The sequence below is a fragment of the Pecten maximus genome, chromosome 19 (assembly GCF_902652985.1).
Source record: "Pecten maximus chromosome 19, xPecMax1.1, whole genome shotgun sequence".
In the NCBI taxonomy this organism is placed as follows: Eukaryota; Metazoa; Mollusca; class Bivalvia; order Pectinida; family Pectinidae; genus Pecten; species Pecten maximus.
In genome coordinates this window covers 10,258,873-10,285,608 of record NC_047033.1, presented here as the reverse complement: position 1 = coordinate 10,285,608, position 26,736 = coordinate 10,258,873, and positions in this window count along the sequence as shown.

Genomic DNA, 26,736 nt, shown 5'->3' with positions numbered 1-26,736 from the left:
TGCGCTATGTTAACAATATTTCAATGTTCACCAACGGTTGCCTACACAATCAAATGTAGCATGGTTATCCCTATGGTTAAGACATGCTCGCTTTGAATCAATATGTTTAATAATTTGGCTGTATTTCAGCAATAGCGACGAACGACATGACTTGAAAGCACTGATTATGAATTTTTATCTCTTAATATTCTTGCTTCAAAGAATTCTGCAAAAGACACACAATATGATAGCATCTTTTAATACAAATTTGGACTAAAATTTAATAGAGGCAAAATGGATTAAATTTCATCATATAGCTGTCTCGTCCTTCCATCTAGATCTGTTCGTTGATGTTAAGGGCCTAGAGTAATTATGCTTAGTAGAAAGCGTGTAGGGAAACATAAAATAAGCAATTGAAAGAATGATCTATATATGATGTATAGAATCCCATTTGCCAGTTGTCGTTCGTCCGTCAAGTTTTCATAAAAATCGCTACTTGTCAGAAACGACTCGAATTTAACCTGTCTGCAGCATCCTTGGGTAAAGAGAAACCAATTGTTTTAATGGTGGGTCCGCCGCCATGGGCCAGAGGGGAGGGGTACATTAGGGCAAATAAAACCAACTCGTAAAAATCCTTCTCCTTTTGAAGGAATGAAAGGATTTGATCAGATTTGGTCTGAGGCATCAGTGAGTCTGGGTCCCCAGAGACCAGAGGGGCGGACCAAGAAGGGAAAATATATTTTAGGAATAAATAGGTTTGGTCCATATATGACATGGGTCATCTTTGGATGAAAGGGAATCAATTTTATAAAAAACTTTCGGTAGTAATTAAATACCAAGTCAATTGACCAGTTATCATGGTCAAAAGTCATGATTAGCCTTAAATTTTGGACCTTTTCACCAATGAACTTTTTATGACAGTATGGAACAAGAGAGTACAATGATTTATCACTCATCAACATGATGGATGAATGTAATAAGGGATTCAGTGGTGATTACTATTCATTTAATGTAAAACAAGAAATTTAACGGGGCACATTTATCCTTGAGTTAAAGAATTTTAGAATTTTACGTTCTAGAAACAGGAAGTACACTGTACTCTTCGCAAACTAATACTAGTCTAGTAGATTGAATAGATTATAATTCTATGTATTTATATTAATAACTGTCAGTTGCTTACCAAACACGATGATAGCAAATGTGTATGCACAGCAAACTTCGTTTTTTCCCCCAAATACTGTATATACTATATGTATGTGTTTTTATCTTTTTCATATCTTTCATTTGGTATGCTGAATCGAATCAGGTAAGTGTTCCATTTTAATACATCACAATCACATTCCTATAGCATCACAAACATCACCTGGGAATTCGTAGAACCAAACGCATGTTTCAGTTCATAGATTACAGGGAATTATTTCATTCACATCAAAAACAGTTTTTGAACGACATTTCAATGACTACCAAGGTTACAGACGTTTAAATCCGGCCGTTTGAATGGATGTCAAATTGTCCATGCCAGCGAATAGTGCCGCCATTGTCACTACATTCGCTCTTTGGTGGTTAACTAAAGAATGATAACAAAGCTATTTTACGCGAAATGTTCTGGCTTGGTAACTGCAAAAAGCAAAGTCCCGTTAAATTTAACATCTATATACATGTAGTGCATTATCACGTATAGATTTCGATTAAACTAATATTAATGCCTACACCTTGTAATCTCAAAAATCACTTAATTTGGCATTTATTGTGTAATTTGTTCTTAAAGGTTCCAATATAATTTTATGTCTTTTTATGGGAGCAGTGGGCCAGTACTTAATCGAGATGAGGGGGCACATGGACTCTCGCACATATATGACCAGATATTAGGAAAGAGTAGCAAAATCGTGTCATTTCGGTTCAATCACTGTAATATTGCATTGTATTGTAACAATGGCATAGCCTAAATCCACATCGATCTCGAATTTCGAAGACATTTCCTACACGTTTTACACCATTAAGTACTGTACATATATGCTGTCCTGGTCATTTGTCTGATGAAGGTGACAGTGTGCATACCCTACTAGTCATCGAAACATAACGTACAACAGTCATTGGTTGCGTGACAAAATATTTACAGAAACCATACTTTCGAACCTAAGAAATGTTTAGAAGTTGTGTTCAATCCGTTACCAAAGTAGGTGGTTGACACTAAAGGTGGACTAAAGTTCTTGAGTACACGTTTTAATTCATTTGAATAATGAGATTGTTCAGAATTTACATAGCATTTGGCGATCCTTAAATTCAAACATTGATACTAATTTATTTCATTTCATAATGTGGAATTCGAATCTTCTCGTCCAGTTTTTGATACTGCATTAAACTTATTTTGAGTTTATTAGCACTCCGGGACGTCGTCGTCCGAATACAGCTAGGTTTAAATTATTATAAAACAGTGTTGTGTCAATACTAACGGGGATGAAGCTTGGTATTATGATACAATTTTTTTCATCGGTTCTGCAATTACGGAACTGCTGACATTGACCGTCCTTTGACCTACTTTGGCTACAGTATATTGATCGTTTGAGATAGGTCTTTTATATTTGACATATATGTTCATCGTAACAGGAAAGTTTAATTGTTTTTTGGTTCAACTATATCTATCTCTCAATTTGTTTGATACCTTGTGTGTATGCTGTACATTCTCATTAAAGATCCCGATTTAGGATTGATAAATTATTTCAGGAATTTATGCTAATTTAAAAAACTAGCATTGGCTGATATGAAGAGACGTTGCTATTTTCATTTATTATGCTTCCCTGTTTTTCAAGATGCAATTCAGCCGCAAAAATAGATGCATTGACAAACTGTTTAAAGAATACATTTCATCTCTTAACGTCCCTTTTGCTTCATATTTGATTAAATAAACGTCTGCGGAGCTTCTCTCTGAGATAGTTTGATAGAACCATAAAAGTTTCAGATGATGATTAATTTCCTTTGAAATATCGTTCCCTGGAAAATTCTCTTTTTTTTTTTTTTGCAAAATTAAACAAAAATGTTACTATAGAACTTGGAAACCAAACCGGTTATAATATATTCAGATATAAGTAAAAGCGGTGGAAACTGACGGTGAAACAGTAGCATCTTATACGAAACATCTGTCTACTTGAAGATTGATAATGTTTCTGCCACTAGTCGATGAAAGGAGATAGGGTTTTCAGTAGACATCTCTTCGCTTTAAATACACACTAAAGGACGTTACAATAGACGATTTTAATCTATAAACTCTGGGGATGTTTTAAAGCTCTACACAAACCTGTCATTTGTCTAAAGCGTGGTGTATGCGAAATCAGTCATAGGGTACCCTAACTGCCTGAAAGACTTTACCGTAATGGTAGCCCGCATCTAATCGTGCCGCTTATTAAGGGTCTCGGGGAAGAACGTCCGTCTTTTAAAGGATGTATTTAGTATCATTTTTAACAATTTACGGCAATAACTGTTCAGACAGATAAAAACAAAAAACGTGTTTATTTCAGCAGTAATTATGTACAAATATAAAATAGTCTCTCCTCAACAGAATTTCGGTTTAAGCTTTGAACTATAGGGTACTGTATCCTAAATTGTATCATTGATTCCATTTAATCAGCGAAACAAATTTTACTGAAAGATAAACTGTACAATATATGATAAAATTCTGCTGATATACATTTTTGAATTTTGAATGGTTTCGTTTATCAAAATGTCAGTATTTTGTTTTATGAAGTACTGGTGATATGATTACTTGTATACCAAATGGTACACGTGTATATTGATGATGGGAATGTTCCTATTTGACGGTTAATAAGTATGTGTATTGCATTTGTGCCAGTGAAATAAAGAAATTTATCAAACTAATAAAACTTATATTTTCACTGCAACGATGATAAAAATATAAGATTTTGCAGTGAAAATATCAGTTTTTCGTTCTTGACCGGAGCGAATCATTGTATTCACCTCATTGAAACTTGCCATTTTCCCAATCGAAGCAAAGATAGATAAACTGGTTATTTTGCTGTATTTCTGAAATATTCAGACTAGTTTTTGACAAAATACTCACTTGACGTTTTCTATTCATGCACAGATACTTCGATAACAGCAGAACACGCTTAAATTGCGTTGATCACGGTGGCGGCGTCAAGTTGACGTGGAGTATCGTCACAAAAAGATGACGTCATGGATTATGTTACTGATTCCATCACTTTTTGACACTATTAATTTGTTGTTGTTTATAATTTTGTTTTTAAGTATATAAAATGCAATAAAAGAAAATTGTATGGTTTCACGTTTAATATAACATATATTTCACTCGTATGACGGAATATTTCGATATTTTGTCATAATCGTGAAATATAATGTCATATTAAACGGGAACCATTCAATATTCTCTATTAGCTGTATATTATTTTAATATTCGCCGTGGATTTATTTCCACTATATACACGGTCATCAATAATAACGCAAATGTAAATACTAAGTGAATGTATATTAATGAATATAATGAATATAATTTATATGATAATGACTGTTCATGAAATCATATTTTTAAGCGTTTTAAGATAACAATATAGTGTTTTACGAAATTTGATACCGGCAAACTAGGTCCGGCTCTGGACAACCGCGAAATATCAGCTTCTCGAAATTAATCAACAACACAGTATCGAAGATAATGAAATGCGTCATTCGTCAGAGTCAGATTGCAAATTATTTCTGTTGGAAAAAAAAAATAGAAATGACATTTCTCTAAGGGTTGACATTTCTTTACGTTGTGACAATTCTATAATTAACAAATGTAGGTCTGCGATCGGAAACATATGCTGCCAGGGGATGGAAGAGATAGATGATAACATGTTTTGTCATCTCCGAGCACATGCTATCGAGATATCTGACAGTTTCTCTCACGGACATATAAAGTTTTGAAACGAATCAGGCAAAATGTAACCTTTTGTGTCGTGAGAAGTACGCAGCTACTAATGTCTGGTTCTAGATACCGTGTGTGAATATTCAATAAAATGAAGTACGCTGTGGCGTTATTCTTGAATCGGGATGGAATAAAGTTGCGAGATCATAGGTTGAAATAAGAGTTAATCGAAGACATTGTATATTTCATAATTCCGTTGTCTCACCTGATTAAACATGTGAAATAAAACGAAATATTTAGTAATAACACAGGGAAGATACTATACAGTATTATACCAGTGTAGCGTGTAACCGCCGGCAAATGTCGATACATCAAAAATAGGGAAAATTACATGTACACACAATGAAAGTCCTCATAAACAATATAACAGTATAAAACAAAAAGTGATATAAAATATCATATTAGAAATAAACAATATTTCCGACAATTCCTTGATTTGACCTTTTTTGCATGACATGGAAGCTTACCCTTCCAGAACACCTGATTTTATTCAACTTGTTCTTTGTAAAGTGTGTCTTGTAAATATCGTTAATATTTTGTCAGTTTTATCAGTTGTGAATTACGGTTTTGTTTCAGTGTTCTATTATTTTATTACAACTTTCCAGCCAATACTGTGGCTAGATTTCAAATACACATTTGCTGACAATCTTACAAGCAAGATTTAATAGTATGAAATGCTAAAATTAAGTAACTGCGCTGTCCGTTTCTTGAGAAGCATAACGTCACTGAAAACAAGAGTTATGCAACAAAGTCCTTTTGATTCTGCGACTTTTCAATATACATGTAGTATTCGACTTTAAAATTATATACATGTTAATACCAAGTTCCATTTTTCTCCATTGAATTTCATTAAATGTTCACTCATACGACATGATGTACGGATAGATTTCACTCGTACGTTGCACTCGCGTCAAAATATTGACATTCTGTAATACTCGTTAAATACTAAATGTATACAATTGTCATGATCTTCATCAGTAAACGATTAATCATCGATATAAATTTGTTATTATGATGTCAATTATGGAAACCTCACAAAGAAGAAAATACCGAATCTTTCTTGGTTGAACTAGCGAGGTTTCTTAATAAAACATAAAATCTGAAAATTAACCCCACAATCAAAATAGAGCAAATTGTCAATAGCATCAATCATCAAACTAATGCATGTCATCAATGGTTTTATAACCGTACTCCCAATATCCCGTTGTCGTTTACATAAAAGCTAGGCAATTACTAATACAAAGGGATCCCCATAATTGATAAGTATTCAGCGTATCTGGTCCATGGACAGCATCATCAACCTAATCGAGGCGTCACTCTCCTGTATACAACATGTATATAGCTGGGTCTAACTCTCTCTTTTATAAGGATTGACTCACAAGGCTGGGTTCGCTTGTATAGCTGTATTGATTTTATAAATGCTAGGTCGTGTAATACTAGGTATTTATTCCACGTGATGAAGTTTGAAATCCCTAGATTTACCTGTTTTATTCATTTTTTAAATTTATTTTTCGAACGTTATTGAGCTCTTAGATAAATTTTGTGTAATCCCCCTTCAGCTTTAACAAATGCTGGGCTTTTGGTATTTCAGAGATAAAGCGCCTATAGAAATAGACATTTATTTCCTGACTTATCAAAAAATTTTAACTAGACCTAGTATCGTGGGAAGTCTTTTAGGAAGGGGGAATTTTAAGGGTAAGTGATCACAAATCCTGAAAGAGGATTAGGTGTCTTTTATTTCGGGAACTGTTCGATATGTACATTGGAGTTGTTTTGCAACGTACTAAAATAGCAGTTCTAACAAAGTGTGTTTCTATATCAGTTTTGTCATCTATGCAGTTTTCCGTCTGTGTCTAATGCAAGCAATAGAAGATGACAATCTGTCAGTGTTTTGAATAATATGCTTTTGAAAGGGATATTAGCTTTGAAACGGATAACTTTTTTTCCATGTTAATAAACAACAATGTTTATTCAATGAATTTGTCATTCAGAACAAAAGGTCCCGGCACGTACTTTACAGAGAACATTAGATACAGTGCTATCAGCCGGGACATCACAGCACCATTGGCTGTGAATATGTCTACGAGTGTTTCCCACCAGCGGAATGGCTAGTGCGCTACAAAGTTACTGATTAAACACGACAATAGATAGACGTATATTGCATTTGTCACTATACAAGCCATTGCTGGCGGGACAATGGACATGATTGCATATTTTGAATTGTTCTATATTGACACCTTCGTCAATTTAAAGCATATGCCGTATCAGTGATTCCATACCACAAAATTATTTTTCGTGGAAATTCTCTGTGAAGTTGCAATGGAAATAATTTATAGTCTAGTAGTAAACGTTCTCGGTAAATGCACTTTAAGATGTAATTTTCGATATATATGCGAACAAAAAGCACTTTCTAGATTAAATTTGGATTCATGTGCAGTATCTTCTTACCTTTTACCATCCATTACACTTTGATGTTACAGGTTTAATCATTCCAATCATATTCGGGAGCCTGAAGTTGGTTCCGAGTTCTGAGTTCCGAGTTCCGTTTAAGTAAAACGGAACTGCAATGTATAAGCTTTACGAGTTTTGGTCCCAGTTCCGAGTTCCATTTAAGAAAAAACTAAAATAGTATGTATTAGCTTTATTGGTTTTGGTCCCAGTTCCGAGTTCCCTTTATTCTAAAATGAACTCGGAACTGGGACCAAGAATACCGCTAATGAAAAATTGACCATTTCAGCATACGAGTTTCGAGCCTCAATGACCTTTTCCCTTTAATGCTCTAAAATTAGTTTATTGCTGCACGATTTCTCTTCAAAATATCAATGTTTTAAGGTAGGACCAGACACGTGTGTGCATGTCACTTTGCGTCTCAATGCAATAGTTTAGCGTATCACCTAACATACTAATTTTGGTTTTGCAAAAATAATGAAGTTATCGCATAGTATATTCGAGACATTGCAAGGTGGCAAACTTTCACGTTGAATGGAATAGAATATGAAATGAAATATATTGTAGTTGTAATTACATTAAAATGAATTTTAGAAGATTTCTGTTGGACTCAGGGTCGACCTCTTTAGTTAAAGGGACGAGTACTATAAGGAATGTATATATCGTGCAGTGTCACATTAGGTTTCCAAGCTTACACCTAAGGTACCTATAATTCAATCGTATACTATTGTCTGTCTAGACGTATTTTGTGTTTCTGTTCCTCTCTTTCTTTGACGATATACACGCTAATTACCAATTCATCAAGTACTGGGGGGGAATTAACAATCAACGCCTGATTCAAAAAATACTCCTCTACTTAATGAATAAAATTCGAAACACATCGAGAAGAAACACTCTATACAGACAATGTGCTATGGTATTACTACACCAAAAAACATGTTCAGTCAAACTTTGAAAGTGAGGAATTTCCAAAATAGAAATGCGCGTTTGAAAAATATTGATAGATAATTAAGCAGTTGGTCAAAAGCAAATATGTTACAACTATTGCTATTGCTATTACTATTGCTATAGCGAATGTTCTATGGTGATACTAGATGTTCCTTGCTGCTATGGCAGTTCTGTAGTGATAGTATCTTCCGCTACGGTACAGTAAATGTGAGATCCGCGGCTTCACTAGTGAAATTGTACTGTCCGCTTCATACCACGACACTAGCATCAACGCATATCGTAGTAGTGTTCCATGCCTTTCCTTGCAGCGGGCGGGGTGGCGAGCTGATAACACTACCTTCTGTCTCACGGAGTGTAGGCGTGGGGTTAGTGTGTCGCTTAAATAGTTTTATTAATGCTGTGTGTTCAGGAGTATTCGATTTTTTCTCGTATTTATAGTCTATCATCGGAGCTACGTGTACAACAGTTATTTATGTATATCGTTTATTCTTTTGGATGTACGTAATATTTATGGTTGTTACAATAATGAATTAATGTAACACAGGATAGAGAATTGTTTCGACTGGATATATTACATTATACGGATGTACTACAGTATACTAATGTATTGTAAGTGTGTTATCGGAAATACGGCACGTCCTTACTAATGGGATGCCAGCTACTCTGCAAAAGAGTGTCCCGCGGTACAGTATAATCAGTAAGGTGAGGAAGCATAATAGATAAGCGGGTATGCTTATTCCCAGGGAGCATTCCGTCAATTTGTGTTACTCAATTCAATAGGAACTGTATAGTGTTACATCCTTTATTCTTTGGAGTGCTGATGTCTTTCAAATCTCTTTTTGTCTATTCACCTTACCCTACAGTTTGATAACTAAACAAAATGTGTGACATTCATTTGTGAAATACACTATTGCATCCATTCGCTTTTCGATCAAAGTGCACCCTCGAGGTTTGGTTGTAGAAATTGATGTTTCAGCTGCAGATATCAAGTTTATAAGTGTTCACATTGGAAAACTTTCTCGAGAGAATCATTTTGTTTTCAAGTGTCTCAGTGTGAATATTTTGTTTAATGATATATTTTTCAAGCAATCATATAATGATTGTTTGACGGAATTACGTATCTGTGTGTAGCGTCATACTGGGATCTTTTGTAGAAGATATCATTGTTGGATGCAATAGAAGTGGAAAATCGTAAGCGTCAGAATGAATTCCGCTTCAACCACAGTCAACGTAAAACCGAATTGTGACAATCGCAACAAGAAAGGGGCCGCTGGACAGGTTGACCTTGAGGTAGGTGTAATATATCCTTTGTATAAGGACGTTTTGTTTTGCGTTTTAAAACATTTGACTGATGTCGAGTTTGAAGCAGTTGTTGTCACTTTAATCAGTGAGATTAACTGCGTAACCCAAATCAGTATGATGTTTTTTTGTCCTGGAATTGAAATAAATCTCCTTCAGATAATCAAAACGTTTTATTCATCGCAAATGATTTAAAAATAGCATACCGCTAGTTAGTCTGCGAGAGCTATATTGCGTATTTTACGGCAGATAGCACAAGCGCGCACGTGGATCTCTGTAATGCTAGGTTCCAAGCACGATATTTTTCCATCAAGAAATGAAAACATATTAGCGTTTGTATTGATGTTTGTAAATTGATATCAATTACGGAACGTAGTGGAGATGACATTTCACGGTTCAAAACATGCGTGGAAATGACATTGCTATATTACCTTCCTCTATAACAACATTATGTTTTCTTTCTCGAACAAAGAACATCAGGCAGTTGAATAATATTTAGTTTGACAGTAGATCTTCCCCCCAAGAAATAAGGTCATGTCGTCAGTTCGAATTGCATTTAAGATTAATTTAAATTCCCCTTGTTATTTTTTGTCTTGTTTCGTTTACCAGGCTGGATATCTTATATAACAACATATAATGATTGCGCTGAACCATCAATAGACGATTCCCCTATGTTCTTATGAACCAAAATTCTTTATGTTGATATTTGAAAAGAAAAAAAAACCGTCCAGCCAGCTGTTACCTGTTTTACATTAATTGGCACGTGCAATTAAGTACATAGGCAACTGCCATTTAAAGATATATAGAGAGAGTTCATTGAGGGCGTTTGGGTATACATGTAGCAACGAGGTGTAAATTTTATAGGGCTGGATTTGATCAACACCATATGTTGCCATAACTCTCACGGATGGGTCCACATGACATGCATGTATCGGTTTTCGGGTAGCATAGTGGTTTCGTAACATACTTGTCTTTCACCTAAGCGGTCGGGGTTCAATACCCCAATCGGACGTGAAAAGGAAAGTATGTGGGTCACCTGCCTGATCACGTGGGTTTTCCTCCGTCAGGAACACCTCTCATGCACTACCATCCCGGCCAGCAGGTGATGTACATACAAGTTTTGTTTCGCAAATGTAAGATGAACAAAGTTTACACAGAGAAAACCAATATGACCGTGCGTAAATCTCCCAATGCTTTATTTTGAAGTAAATATAAACCCGATGAAAGGGATCATTGTTTATTTTATATTTTTTGTAATCTTTCAAAATCTACATGTAGTCGTGTTAATTGATTAGGTTAACATTGATTACATTAACATTTAGTCCGATTTTTAACTTCCCGTCTCATTTGAAATACTACACCTGTGGTCCTTTCATCAAGTAGAGCTTCTGTAGTGAAGTTCTGAATGCTCGACAAACACAAAATCTATAGGTTAATGCATTTTTATTGGTCTTGTGGATTTTTTCCACTTCGTACAATCAATTAAAATCTGATTTTCATTAATTAGTGCAATTTTTCACGGTAAGTCAATACTGTGTCCCATCCTATAGTACTTGTATTGACTTAGACTATCTAAAGAAAAACAATATTGATTTATATTAATATTTTATAAAGCAAATGGCATATTTAACGAAATCGATGTCATGGTGTATGACTCGAAATCAGCTCTATATCTATAATTAACAGAAGGGTCCACAACATGGAATGACGATTGCTGAGTCGCCTATCTCTCGCAACATGAACGGTCGCGTTTTACACAATTGCCAAGTGTATCCCACACCACAGCATTTGTGGTAGTTACAAATTAAACTTTTATCTGATTTTCACGTGGATGCGTATTCAAGAAAACAATGAATAGAAGAGTGTGCGATGAATATTAAATTTATTGACGTTGACTCAATGGTACATAAATGAATGTGGTTCAGTTAGCTCCAAGCTTTATTTGCCGATACAAGTCGCTGTTCGAGGGCTCTTCTGGGAGTGGGTGTAGCTGTGTATTGACTTGTGGTATATAAGGACAGATTGATTTCGTGACACAAAGGTTAAGTATTAAGTGGGTTGAGATAATGGACACAAATGCAATGAGTATTGGTTATTAATACCGAAAATAATGTTACCGTAAAATTATATATTATTGCGAAAATAGATTTTCTCAAGATCTTCCTTTTAGATAGCCTCCATACTTTCGAAGTGTATGTGTTAAATAAGGTATCCTTATCGTTACGATAGGACAAAGAGGTGTCAATCCGAGAGATGTTATTTCTTATTGTCTGATCTGAAGTTTTCATCTCCGCTATATAAGTTTTTTATTTAAATATTTTATGGTGTATATATAATTGATAGCCTATAAAAGTTAATATATAAGTCTTTATATGTTTCACAATTTTCCTTTCCGGTTTATCCCGCTGTATGAGTGGGCTGAAGTCACTGGCCATTCTACGCTGTTGTGTGTGTGTGTAAAATGTATTCCACTTACTCTAGATGACGCGATTCCCTATGGTCGTCAGTAGGGTAGCCATCAGCAACTACAAGAATACCTTATTTAAATGACCCTTGATGTTGACGGAGCAATATATAAAAGCAACACATATTGCGCTAGGATTCAGAGAATTATTGACATGCAAAGGGAAAGGCAACCCAGTTAATGACAGGACACAAGAAATTTAAACCCTGCGACTGTTTTGTAATTATTGCTAGTAAAGATTTGGAAATAACATATAAAATATCAATCAATTTCCCAGGGAAACATATTTTCTCAAGTAAATATTGTGTTTATAGGTTTGTGTAAAAGTGAATGTTAGACTCGTGCCTAATGCGTGCTATGAACCGTTTCTACACAAAGGATGCAGAACATTCGATTGATCTTATCAAATATCATTGTTAAACAAAGACACAAGTATTTTATTATGCATCATGATAAAATACTATATGGTAATGTTAGTTTTGTTATCAGTGAAATGAAAACATAATAAAATGTTAATTTATTGCTTCAAGCAGGCAAAGTATGGCAAAACACGACACCAACAAAACTAAAAACACGAAATACACCAGTGTCTATTGACCTTTGATAGGCTAAAGATGTTCGACGTAACATCATTGTTTCGGAATAGGATTTATTGTTTTCAGGACAATGTTACACCATTTACAAATAGCACGGCACAATCAGTCGCTCAGAAACCCTTGGTGAATGTTGGGGGCCAAGGTGATCAATTTTTGTGTGTGTTTGAAATGATTATACCAGAGACGCGCAGGTGTATACAGCCTTTATATAATGATCTGAGCGTATACCGTGTATGTTAAGTTATGAACATAAAATACATTACATGTGTCACGAACATAAAGTAAGGATTTAGTAGCATATACCGTTATGCAAAATCATAAATATGTAACAACATCACAGCTGTTTCGTCCACCCATGACTTGGCAGTAATCATAGGGGCCAAAAGTGTAGAAATCTGAAAGGATATTAGGAAATCTCAAAAGATACAGGATACTTTGAATTGTAATGTTCAGTATTGGCACAAGTTATTCAATTTCGTTATCTTAAGTACCTAATGGTTGGGTCAAATATCTAAGTATATGATGTTGTATCTCTGCTTACTCTTTTAAGGTTTACGACCCCGGGTAAGTGACATTTTACCTCGTATTGTTTTGTTAGGGTTTAAGACCCCAGGTAATTGATATTTTAACTCGTATTGTTCTGTTAAGGTTTAAGACCCCGGGTTAGTGACATTTTACCTCGTATTGTTTTGTTAAGGTTTAAGACCCCAGGTAAGTGATATTTTACCTCGTATTATTTTGTTAAGGTTTAAGACCCCGGGTAAGTGATATTTTACCTCGTATTGTTTTGTTAAGGTTTAAGATCCAAGGTAAGTGATATTTTACCTCGTATTGTTTTGTTAAGGTTAAAGACCCCAGGTTCGTGACATTTTACCTCGTATTGTTTTGTTAAGGTTTAAGACCCCAGGTAAGTAATATTTTACCTCGTATTGTTTTGTTAAGGTTAAAGACCCAAGGTTAGTGATATTTTACCTCGTATTGTTTTGTTAAGGTTTAAGACCCCAGAAAAGTGATATTTTACCTCGTACTGTTTTGTTAAGGTTTAAGACCCCGGGTTAGTGATATTTTACCTCGTATTGTTTTGTTAAGGTTAAAGACCCCAGGTAAGTGATATTTTACCTCGTATTGTTTTGTTAATGTTTAAGACCCCAGGTAAGTGATATTTTACCTCGTATTGCTTTGTTAAGGTTAAAGACCCCAGGTAAGTGATATTTTACCTCGTATTGCTTTGTTAAGGTTAAAGACCCCAGGTTAATGACATTTTAACTCGTATTGTTTTGTTAAGGTTTAAGACCCCTGGTAAGTGATATTTTACCTCGTATTGTTTTGTTAAGGTTTAAGACCCCGGGTTAGTGATATTTTACCTCGTAATGTTTTGTTTAGGTTAATAATATAATATTTGTTAACTATCTTTTACATTAATTTCCAACTCCTCATCCGGATTTTGATATTTTTTTCGGCCTCATTTAATTTCCTCTATCGCCTGCTAGGTGAATGGCGAGTCCTGTAAGGACGATACAGCTGCATAATGCAGGTCAATTCATTTATTGGCATTAATGTATATGAAGCATTGGGAAGCGCTAATATCTTGAGTCAGTATGTTTTTCCAATCCCTTGAAGGACCTGACGTTTGAGTTATTTAACCTCAGCTTGCTTTGATCAGGTAAATAATTACATTCTCATATCATACAGCTGGATACACACCAGAAATACAAACTCATTAAATTTTCACAAGACAACTGGAGCAGTATAATAAAGTGTATCGTCCTAACGGTTCGTATGATGAGGATGGGAGAAACAAACAGGTAAAATCGATAACCTCTCTACATTCCATAGCCCTGGTGAATTAGAGAGCGACTAATTGGAATAACAGATGGCTGAAAACTGAAATTAATCCGGAAAAAAACCGTTTTCTCTATCGTCATTTAGCTGTTAGTTTTAACAATTATATGTGTATTATTTACATAAATTCTGAAAAAACGCAGATGAAAGCGGAATGGAAATTTGCAAAAATGATTGAATGATTTGTTCGTTATTTCTTTAAAATACGTCATGTAGAAAAACATAGTTTTGGTTTAGTTTAAACTTTCTTTTATTTTTCATTTCAAGCATATTCAAAATAAATACAATAAACAAGATGATAATAGAAATAGGAACATTGGTTTGTTTTGTTAACGTCCTATTAACAGCTTGGGTCATTTAAGGACGTGCTAGGTTTTAGAGGTACATGTGTGTAGATGAAAGCCGGAGTACCCGGAGAAAAACCACCGGCCTACGGTCAGTACCTGGCAACTGCAGAAAAACATAATAATGTACGTTATAAAGAGAAACATACATGTATCACCAATAAAAGTATTGACAAGAAATATTTTGTACGCTTGGAAATAAACGTCCTGCCCATAGCAAAGGTCAAACGTAGACTCGTATGACAGAACCAGGAACACATTTATAGTGCCATCATACCGAAATACCACACCTTGCCACAGTAGTTTGACACCCCGCTCGGTCACATTATACAGACAACGGGTCCATAATGGCACCCTGCTGGTATAGTACAGTATCATCACACTGAAATATTACACCTAGCCAGTCTTTAAGGATATAACTAAATTATGTAATGTTGTTTTAATTAAAAGAATGCATTACAAAATTTCTTAACTAAGTTTTTTTTACCTTAAACTCAATTCTGCAACTGGAACTGTCTTTACCACCAACTTCAAACGTGATTATGAATCCGAGAGGATGATTTGCAGCTTTGTGACTATTTTGTGTACCCTGTCTACTGTTTCCTATACATTGTTTAGTTCCAATATATTACCTGGCGTGTGTATTGTTTTCCTAATTCCCATTGTGATGTCTTGTATTAGAATACTGTACTGACTGAGCCTTAATCAAATACAAACTAATAGAGATACCCTGCATAGGAAACATATGGCGAGCCTACGGTTTTAGGTATTTATCCGTCTGGTATATCTGGCTTTTGATTCAGCTCTCTATTGAATCTTGACCCATAGTTGTACCAATAACAAATCGTAAATTAAAGGCATACTCCCTTGTTTCTGTCTAGGAGAGTCCCGTTGTGTTGTTTAGTCAACAGACGCCTCGGGGTCTTAACTCGACATTTCCTCGTAATAAGATCCACGCGTATTTAGTGGTAAGTATGTAACCCGTCCAGGAACTGGAACAGAATACTAAGGATGTGTCTTATTGCATACAGCCTGAGGCTATCCTCCTCCCCCTCCTTTTCAGGATTGGAGAGACTCGTGTGGTTTATCCTATGTCAACTATTCAAAAGACATTTGAGAGCTTAAGAATAAGCATTTTACTGCAAATTGGTCGTAGTGGGGATTTTTCTGTAAAGTCGTCTGAGGAAATACTAACCCCTCCCCCCCCCCCCCCCCCCCCCAAAAAAAAAGCAAAACAACGATCTGCGGCACTCAAGTCTCGAAAGTTTTTCATAACCTCTCGTTCCTGTCTCGTTTTGTGTTTTCTTTCTTCTGTCTGTTTGTTTGTCAATGCCACAATAACATGAGGAGGAGGAGGAGGAGGAGGGGGGGGGGGGGGTATTATATGCGGTATGTTCCTCATCTTAGAGTACGTTATCAATGAAGGTCTCTTTAAACTCATTGGGACAAAGCTAGAAGCTGTGTAACCTTTCAATCTATTTAATATAATAATCGCTTGATAGTCAGATCGTCATAGTGCTTCCTATCACTACACCGTCAGGAATGATCCCAGTGTGGTTCATAGGGGGTCAATCAATGTCAGGGATATGAAAACGTGCTGAGAAAAATAGTTTACGCTGTTTAGATGATTGAGTTTCAAGAAATGAGACTTGCTTGTTTTAGTGCTTCCCTTTTTTGTTATTTTTGGTCACTTTTTCTTTTTTTTAAATTCTAAAGCTATGATCTTAAATGTACCCATGTTGTATCATGGTATTTTGTGTTCAAACCTAGGTTTTTTTTAATGAATGCAATGTTTAGTTTAAATACATCTCTATCGTATTTTCGTTAGTGATACAATATTTGATTGCCTTATTTTAAAAGAAAGAAAGAAATAATTGGCCTATGCATAATAAAATTTTCAGGTCTTTGAACGATATTGATTCAATGTGTGTATTCCATTATTCTACCACTCACGCGGAAAATATAGCATAGTGAAAGAAAACGATATCAATCTTCTATCTTTTTTTCAAATGTATAAAGCTTTCAACAAAACAAAACACCATATTTGTGTTTCTGTATTTTGAAAATAGCTTTCGTCTCGTTTGTTTAGGTTGAGTTTGTCGTTTCGTTGTCATCCCTTGGCCCTGAAGGATCACGAGCTGTATTCTGATCGGAGTCGGTCTACTCTATATTTTCTATAAATAGATATAATTCCGGCCGCCACAAATAAAAAAAAAGAAAGTTTTCACTGGAAAATGTCACAAGTTGGCAATCCTCGAATTGACACAAAAACACATCAACCAATGTCAAGAGGTTGATACTTTTGGATTTGTGAATGTCAGCAAAATATTCCTTAATTGTCAAGTAAAATACAGTATGTAGGAAAAATAAATAAGACACAGCGTTAAAAGAAAGGTGTATAGCAAAGAAATCAATGCGAATGTATTTTTTGTGCAAATTATCGATGAAGAAATGCAATTTGGGACGAAATCAACAGAGTCTAAACACATTATTATACGTAAGCGCAATGGTGCAGTTCTACTGATGGCGCAGACGTGCACAGCCCAAATGTTGACAACAACGCCTTGTTCAATGCGTGTGACATAACAATACCAGAATCCATGTTATAGAGGAGAACCTTTGTACTAAACGATTACTCTACGCCAACACTGATTCTTATAGTAAACATTAAAGTAGTTTACGCTCCCATTACTTTTTGTACAATTAACTTATTCACACAGAATATTTATTCTTTTTGATTGTTAATAAAAAACCTCATAAGTAACGGTTTCCGATTTACAACAATGTCCAGTTTTATTACACACGTAATAGTCCTATGACATCAGCAGATAGAAATTGAAAAGAAAGCAAAACAACAACAACACAACAACAAACAAACAAAACGTAAAAACGGAACTTAGAAAGATCTACCCCTGCGATCGCGTCAAGAAAATATCGGTTACATTCAGATCGACCGTTGCAAGCTACCAAAAACCGTTCCTTCTGCATTCGTCAGATAACATTATATAGTAATTGGTAGATAATTTGCTTTATAAGGAACACTCGACCCTGGCCAGGCTATACTATGTATCTCCGAATCATAAATTCTGTTTACAGTAATTTTGAACTCGGTCGAACTCTTGTTTTGGTTTAAGTCATTTGTTCGGTTTTAAATGACGGAGATTTTTTTTAGAATTAAAGCAATTTAAAAATAGCGTGTTCTATCCCTTTCAATCAATGATATATACATAGAGAGTATTCGCCATCATTATGTAATTGAAAACACACAGTCATTTGCGCTGTCCCCAAAATACCAGTCTCCATGTAGAAAGCATACACAAATCTAGCAGCTTAATCAATACACTACCCCTCATATTGATTTTTTAATCTTTAAAAGAGTATCATTTTCAATGGTTGAATATGTAAAGTGCGTTTTGTTTTGATCTTTTCACAGATTTTTTTTTCACTAACAAGTTCTACCAATAAATGCATGTATATCTTTCTCCGCTGAAACTCGATAGTTCAGCTTTAAACCAAAGAGTCATGACATGCAAGTAAAATTAAAAAATCGATTCTGTTTACAGAACACAGTGTAGCAATAATATACAGGATTTGCACAGTGCCTTGTAGACTTTAAAAAAATCTCGGAGCTACTTTTCAGGACACAATAAGGTGGACTTAATTAAACATCGGATAGTTTATAACATAATGGGTATTGGAGAACTGTGTTTGTCTTTCTCATATATAAGCTTTCTGATCGTTTAATTTTTGTGTAATTTAGTCTCTGAAAAAGGCTTCACATAATGCGAGTGGTTTAATTGATATCATATCTCGTTAGGGTAATATCAGATATAGTTGGCAGATATAGTCAATTATGAACGTGAACAGCTTACTGCAGATCTGTCAGACTAGAAAGATAGTCAACTTCCGCTTTTGGGTAGGGTCTATTCAGGGTATAAATATTGACTGTGGTAGTCGTTTCAGGTCACTTGGCCACATCAACATAAAGTTCCTATTTTGTAATTAAGCTGTTGCATATACCAGCATACTTAGGTATCAACGTGTCACTGTGACCAGGCGTATCAGCTTAACGATCTATTGAAAATATAAAAAAAATCCAAACAAAGTTCTCGCTAATGAAAGCTTTTCTAATTCATAGCTTTTCAGTACTAATTGTTTCTCGCTATAGTTGCTGCTTTGATAAAGGTTTTTTTACGTTATTTATTTATCTATTTATTTTAAATGTTGACGTGGATTTTTGTGACAAATTCCGGAAAGCTAACCATGCATTTCAGGTTTAAGTATAGAATTCAGTCGCGAGTGAAATCGATTCCTTCATATATCGATTTCACCATCAATTTCTGCTGTGGTGTACGTTAACAAACATCTGTCATCAGGTGTATGATCACGAGGCTCCACAGTGTCTAGTCAGCTTTAAAAACCCACTTTATTTACACATGTAACAACGACAGTTCCAAAACTGCTTTCTCTAATGGTTCCGCTGATTAGCTTATTAGTGAAAGCATTCGTATATGAGCTTTCTTTCGGCATAGATGTTTAATTTCTTTTGCACAGACATTATCTAACTAAGGAAGCGTATTGCTGACACATGAATTTATTTGTCTTAAAATAATTCTTCTTATCTATATCTCAAAATTTCGAATCTTAAGGTAGAATAGATCCCCTTTTCCCTCTCTGTTGACAGCGGAAACTCATTAAATTGTATACCGTGTTCTCGAATCATTCGAAAACTATCTATTTAGACACCGAATTGTCATTTTTATATTTCTCATATTTGTACGCCAAATGAAAGGTCACAACAAGGTTTCACTTGCAAATAAACCCTCATATCACGGGGGGAAAATTGTGCCACGAAGGAGAAACATCGAATTTCTTTTGCATTCATAAGTTTCAGGATGCGATGAGTTGTTCGTCGTTGTTAATCTGTGTATCTTCACTTACCAAATATTACATGACCACGTGCGATGTGTCCAGATTGATGAAGTCCTATACGACTCCGGAGGGACAAGGTTCAACAGTGTTCCCTGGTAAAATGTATGTACGTGCATCATAACCCTTTCTGATCTTCAGCTTAGCTACAATGATCCGGCAGAGTTGAGCTTTGTTTTTATGACACCAAAGCACTTAGTGACACCGTTTCCAAAAAGTAAATAATTTATTCTTAAGATGAAATTAATATTCAAACGCAGCGCGTGCTTCATGTAACACGTATTCGGGAGTATTTTAAAAAGATCACACAGCATTAACGCAAAGTCAGGATTTAAAATCGATGCGGGTTAACAGCAAGACCAACCTAAGCTGTTTGTTTCGGTTGAAAATTCCCCGTAATGAGTTATGTGAAGTGATTGGTTACTATGCAATACCCGAAGAAACAAAAACTAAAACGAGACATCTGTCGCTAGGATTGCGTGCAATGAAGACAATGAAGAAATATCAAATAGTGAAGAGCCCTCCACATAAGTTTCCTCTAAACATTACGGTACACCATATACAGGTTCTTATGTTTAAAACGAGTCATCTTAATTCCAGGAAAGTACATGTGAAGTTGTTGTTCGCAATTGATCTCCATGTAAATAATAAAAATATGTTTTAGTTGCTTAGTCTAAATAATAGATATTTAATATTTAGAGAACCGGTTATAACATATTTGATATAAGAAGGGAGGTAAGATGTATTTATGGACCTCCTACAAAAACATATCTTTGACAAAATTGAAGAATGGATGGATTGTATGAAGCGTATCTGTTGCTACCAGCCAACCCCCAACCCCCGCCCCAGCGGCATCCTTTATCCCGGGGCAGCACTCCCCACCAAGCTAACATCCCCATGTCGAACACGCTGCCTCTCATTGATTATATCCGAGTACATTTGCATGTTTTATAATCTATACATTGTTACCGACATCACGTGTTAAGATGTCGGTATCTTGTAACAGCTGTTGTATAATGTATGTAATTAAAAACATGTAATGGCAACTTGAGTAATTAAATTTAAAGATCGTTATCCCCGCGATTACAGTACTTTAGATATTTTATCAAATCCGAGAGTTTAAAGAATTTGTAATGTACTTATATTTATGGATGGACGTGATAAGATGTCAAAAATGTCATTGGCTAAGGAAAGAGCAATGTTATTTTTTGAAAATAGTCCCCTTGTTACGTATTCAAAAGGAAGTTTTCCCGTCACGTCCCTAGTGAGTGGGCGCTTACGGCACAATCGCGGAGTTTCGGGGTTCCGGGTTCCGGGTTCCGGGTTCCGAGTTTCGGGGTTCCGAGTTCCGGGTTCCGAGTTTCGGGGTTCCGAGTTCCGGGTTCCGAGTTTCTGGTTCCGAGTTCCGGGTTTCACACAGGGTCTAAAATTGGAGGAAACCGAAGATTTTGGTTCATTCGGTTTATTTTGTTTAACGTCCTATTAACAGCCAGGATCATGTTAAGGCGTGTCCATGATTTGGAGGTGGAGGAAAGCCAGAGTACTCGGAGAAAAACAACCGACCTACGACCAGTACCAGGCAACTGCCCTACGTGGGTTTCGAACTCGCAACCCACAGGTGGAGGGCTAGTAATAAAGTGTCAGGACACCTTATCCACTTGGCCACTGTGGCCTTTCGGAAAAAAAATACCGAAGAACACGGAAACATCCCAAGTGAAAGATTGGATGACTCGTTACAATTAAATGACCGATCGGGGATTCGAATCCCGGTGGTCCTTGTGCAAGATGATTAGGCTATCCACTACGCCACGCAACTATATGAATAATATTTATCTCATTCCGAATATCACAGGCCTCCTTGCAATAGCAAGCTGCTTTAACCTAAAGATTGCGGATGCTGTTAAACGCCCACAATAGATGACGAGCGTGCGTCGTTTTTCTTCTGTGTTTATTATAATTGTCCGAAATTCCAGCGGGTATGAAAAAGTAGCCAGGGAACAGAAAACCTTCCAATGCGACACGTGAGGTTATGTTGATATGAATACATGTCATATTTGGTTATCTGTGTTCTCAATAAGGCCGAAGTATGGTAGAAGCAGATATATTGGCCACATAATCCGTTTTCCTTATACTCCAGGGATTAGTCGCATTTAGACGGGCTTATTTATTTGACCGCATACCAAGTGTAACTGTTTCTCTCCGGTTTTCATATGGATATCATATATTGTTTTCATACAAAAAATATCATTTTCCTGAACGTAAATCGATTGACCATTAGCTAAACAAACGTCATTTTATTTTCAGCAATACGATAGTAAATTTGATTGATATATCTTATTCATCCTAAAATATGTTAAGGCCTTCAAAACTACCTTGCAGTATCTACTTACATGTACATGTATCAACTAGGTATTGCTATTTCTAGGAACAGAAATTCAAATATTGATTGTATGACGTCACTTCAATTAAATTGTGACGTCACAAAGTTCTCTGTCATTAACAGAAAATATTCCAATATCTTTATGTTCATTGTTTTGGTTTACAAAAGTCGAATTCCATTCCCTTGTACAGGAAATTGATAGCTACACGTAATGTCACCGCGTGATTTCGGGTTAACTTATCCATCAAACTTCATTCGCAGTTCATGTTATTTTCGCTATGCATACATACTGTACCATTTTGCGCTGTACATAATATTTAACGCGGTTCATGCTTTTTTTCCTTGTAATGCATTGAGCTTTCATAGTCGATATTTATATTTACATAACAATTCCTTGCTTTATAATAAAAAATAATAACGCTAGAAGATACAGTCAAAATATCTCCAAGAACATCTCGAATGTAATATTAGCAGAACAGCTCATAGCGCGTGCTCCCGTTCCCGCGACAGAACCTTTTCACGGACTTTCTCCTTGAGCTGAGGCTTTGGATAATTTCCTTGGTAAAAAGCTATTAAAATTTTTGATCGTGAATAAGTTCTAAACTTTTTTTTTTCATTTTCTTGCCTTTAAGTGTAGTAAAATCTCACCTTCAGAATTATCGTTATGATTTATTTTTATTGATGACATCATGTTTTATTACGTCATATTGCGGAGGCACGTCTTCTTAATTTAAAATCTGAGTAATGCGGTCGTCATGGAAAATACATTTATATGTCTGCGTCCGGCTGTTATACATTGTGTTGTATGAGGGCCGAGGGCATGCATGACATTGCTGGTAGACCACTGGCTATATTGGCACACAGAATTATTTTTCCAAATATGTCGGCTAGTATGCTTGCATTACTTCAGACGGTACTGAAATGAAACTGGACATGGCGGACACCGAGTGATTAAAAAACTTTTATATCTATAATGTCGACGCTTACTTAAACGCTTCTATACAGGTTTATCGGATTTCGTTCAAAAATTAATACCAGATGATAATTTATCGGGAATAAACAGATGAACTACGTTTCCGTTAATTGCACGTCAACACCAGTGTTAATTGTGAGTTAACATAACTCTCACGTCCCTATTCATATTCATTTCGGTTATACTACATGTACAATGTACAATTATCATATTTGCTTGTTTGTTTGTTTGTTTGTTTATCGCCCCGAAAACAGCCTAAGTCATATTGAGACAGGGTCTCCTTGTTGTAGTTGGTGACTACGTACCTCACTGAACAACATATGGGCGGCCCGTCGCATGATATCTAGAGCAATAAGGTTTAAAGAATCTTGCTCATGGATGCAACCACACCAGGCGACACCACAGATCGGCCTGTTTCTCAGCTTCCTGAGAAACACAAACCGACATTGGTAGGGAGTGTCGAAAAAGGAAACCTCGGATCTTCACCTGAGGTTACGTATAGCTCTAACCGACTGAGCTATCGCGGCTCAAATCATAGTACCATATTTACCGTAATCCGAAAACGGAGCTAACTAGCTATAAAGTTACACTGCAGTATAAACATAAACATATAAGGATACAGATGACGGCATCCAAATTCAAAAATATGTGAACGTACATGTATGAGATGAAATGGCATTTATGTTCGATATAAATGACAGTTTCACAAAGCAAACATCGTATAGCGTGTCCATATAACATGTTTGGCTGCAATGCGAATTTATACTACTGGTGTTTTTTTCGTTACGTACCACGTGGTCCATAAATAAGAACAACCGTTTTAATGGGATGTAATTATGACGTGGCAGCCATATGTGTCATCTGAATAATAGAGCGTGTTTCTAAATGGGTATTAAAGTGCAGTGTCATTTTAATGTAAATATATCAATTCAACACGTGCACGATGTGATCAATCATATTTCATATCATATAGTTACACGAGAACAAATATAGATGTATAACATCTAGGATGTATCCGGAAGTGCATTTTACACAAACTGAACGTACATACATTTATTAACACATCATGATATACGTCAAAACAAATTATTTTTACCACGTGATCTGCCTTTAACTTATATGTGAAATGTTTACGAAGTACATATTTGTCAGACAGAAATATGCAACGTGGGTGGAACTGTGGTTGAACAATGAATCACCTTAATCTCTTTAGAAATGGGGATGCTCTATCACGTTTCTGATCTGATCCATTTACATAGCATAAACATAATGGGTTTCTACAGACATAATAATTCATACAGTAAAAATCTAAGCTATAAATAATAACCCTTTTTGATTATTTGCTAGTGCAGGTGGCGAATATAATACACCATTTTTTTTTTATTATATTTGAGATAAACTTGATATTATTCTGCATCGGAGAATAGAAAAGTGTCGTTTTTGACATTTCCAAGCTAACACCATTTCCCTCCAATTTTTCTCCACGAGCCTATCATATAGTCAAGGTTATCGTGCTCGCGATTGTTAAAAATTGATAGAAAAAACACGAATGAAAACGAAAGCGTAATTCAACCTCAAAATGAATATCATGAGGTCAGTTCTAACAAAAATGAAAGAAGTACAGATGATTTAAGACTAGATGGTCCGGAAGGATGAGCGTCTTCGGAATCAAACACAAATGTTGTTTACAGAAATTCTCAGCAAACAAATGTATCGCTTATGAGGCTTTAAATACAACTTCTGTTAAGTTATGCTAATTCTTTCGTCAACATGTTTGTAGGTACAATATAGTTCTGAATTACAATAACTAACATGGGAAGATCTTTTTTCTTTTCATGTTAGATAATTAACGAAGTTATGGCAACATGTGACGTCAACCAGTCTATCACGATACGAAATAATTCATGCGAACTCCCCGAAATATTGATGACGTCTGGGTTAGTTAGGTTCCGAGATAATCTAAAGGATTTAAGACTTTGACTTCAAATTATTTCCGTTTGAAATTCATGACGATCACTGTTCACGTTATTAGTAAGAATGACTGATTTCTGCTGAGTAACATAATTACGTTACGTTATGTCAAGGGATGAAAACAACACAATTAAATCTGGTTTTGACATTCGCAAAGTGTTCTACACTACCACGAATCCGACATTGGATTTGTACCGACAAATGTCGAGAGAACATAGTTCCGCTAAAGCAATTACAGTAGAGGACCTGTCTTGAGATCGGCTATTGACATAAAATATTGAGATTTTTTGCTAATCCCTGCCTGTGACATGTCAGTAATGGCGGTGTATTACTCAACCCGCGTCGTTAAAGTGCATCAATCGAACGTTGTAGTTCGGCGATTTTATGGTATCATGTCTATTCTGCGGTATTAATTGACCATACAAATTTTCGTCTGGAGCATGGGTTCTTTTTTATAGACTATGCTATCAAAAAGAGCAGCTATTATTCTGAAATTAGATGACATGCTCCACAGGGTGGAAATACCAATAACAAATTTATTACGCGACACAGCAGGTCAAATCTATCAGCTCTATTTCGGATATCGTTGACGATCCGAATGAAATTAACCAAAGCCTAAAACCTATCAACACCAATGTTTTATATAATACCTGGAATTTAACTTAGTTGAACATACATATGTATTTTGTTGTCGTTTACTAAAAAGGATGTGTACGTACAAGAAATCAAATTAGTATAATTATAATGGAAATATTAAAAATACATATCTCGAGCAAATGAAGATATTTCAGCTGCTTGGAGTCTGTGTGTAGCATTAGAGTATGTAAGAGATGATCACAGATGACATTCGGAACTTCTCTGTTTTCCATCACCGCACTTCGTATTTTGATTAGTATTACCCTGACTCTTGAAAATAATACAATCCTTTGAAATAGAACAGGGAAATTTAAGATCATCCGGAAGTTGTGGTCTGGAAGTTTTTTTCTATGACGTAAGGGGACAGACCCTAATCTAATACAGTTACTTCCCACGTGATGAACTGTGACGTTACAAAAGGGTCGTCTGCTTGTGTGTGTTTGTGCAAGGTCATCAACCGGCAAGGTTATCTGCCATACTGTGTCAGCTCATAAACAATTTAAATGTGTATTTTTCTTCTGAATGATACACAAGCAGTATTCCTTTACGTGAAATTCACGTGAATTTTTCACTTTTTTGCCATTTTTACCTGAAATTCACGTGAAAAACGTTCAAAAAAATTTAATGTGAATTTTACGTGAAGGAATATTGCCTGTGTTTATTAGGGAAATTAAAAACTGAAGAACATTTTTCTCAGCGTATTAAAATGTGTGTGGCTAGGGCGGTCCTATTTGCGTCAGATGTGTTGTGCACAAGAACTACTTTCTCGGTGTTAAAATTACAGTATGTTGTACAAAAGTATGGGAAGTTGATCACATACGTTTACCAGATCTACTTTCTACACGTAATCTAATATGTCGTACATGTTCATTATTGTTGGAAGTCGAGTTACAATGTACGTACCCCTATCAGAACTAATTTCTCGGCGCAGTAACGTTTGTCAGATATTACTTTTGGCGAACATTACTTTCTCTGATATCAATATTGATAG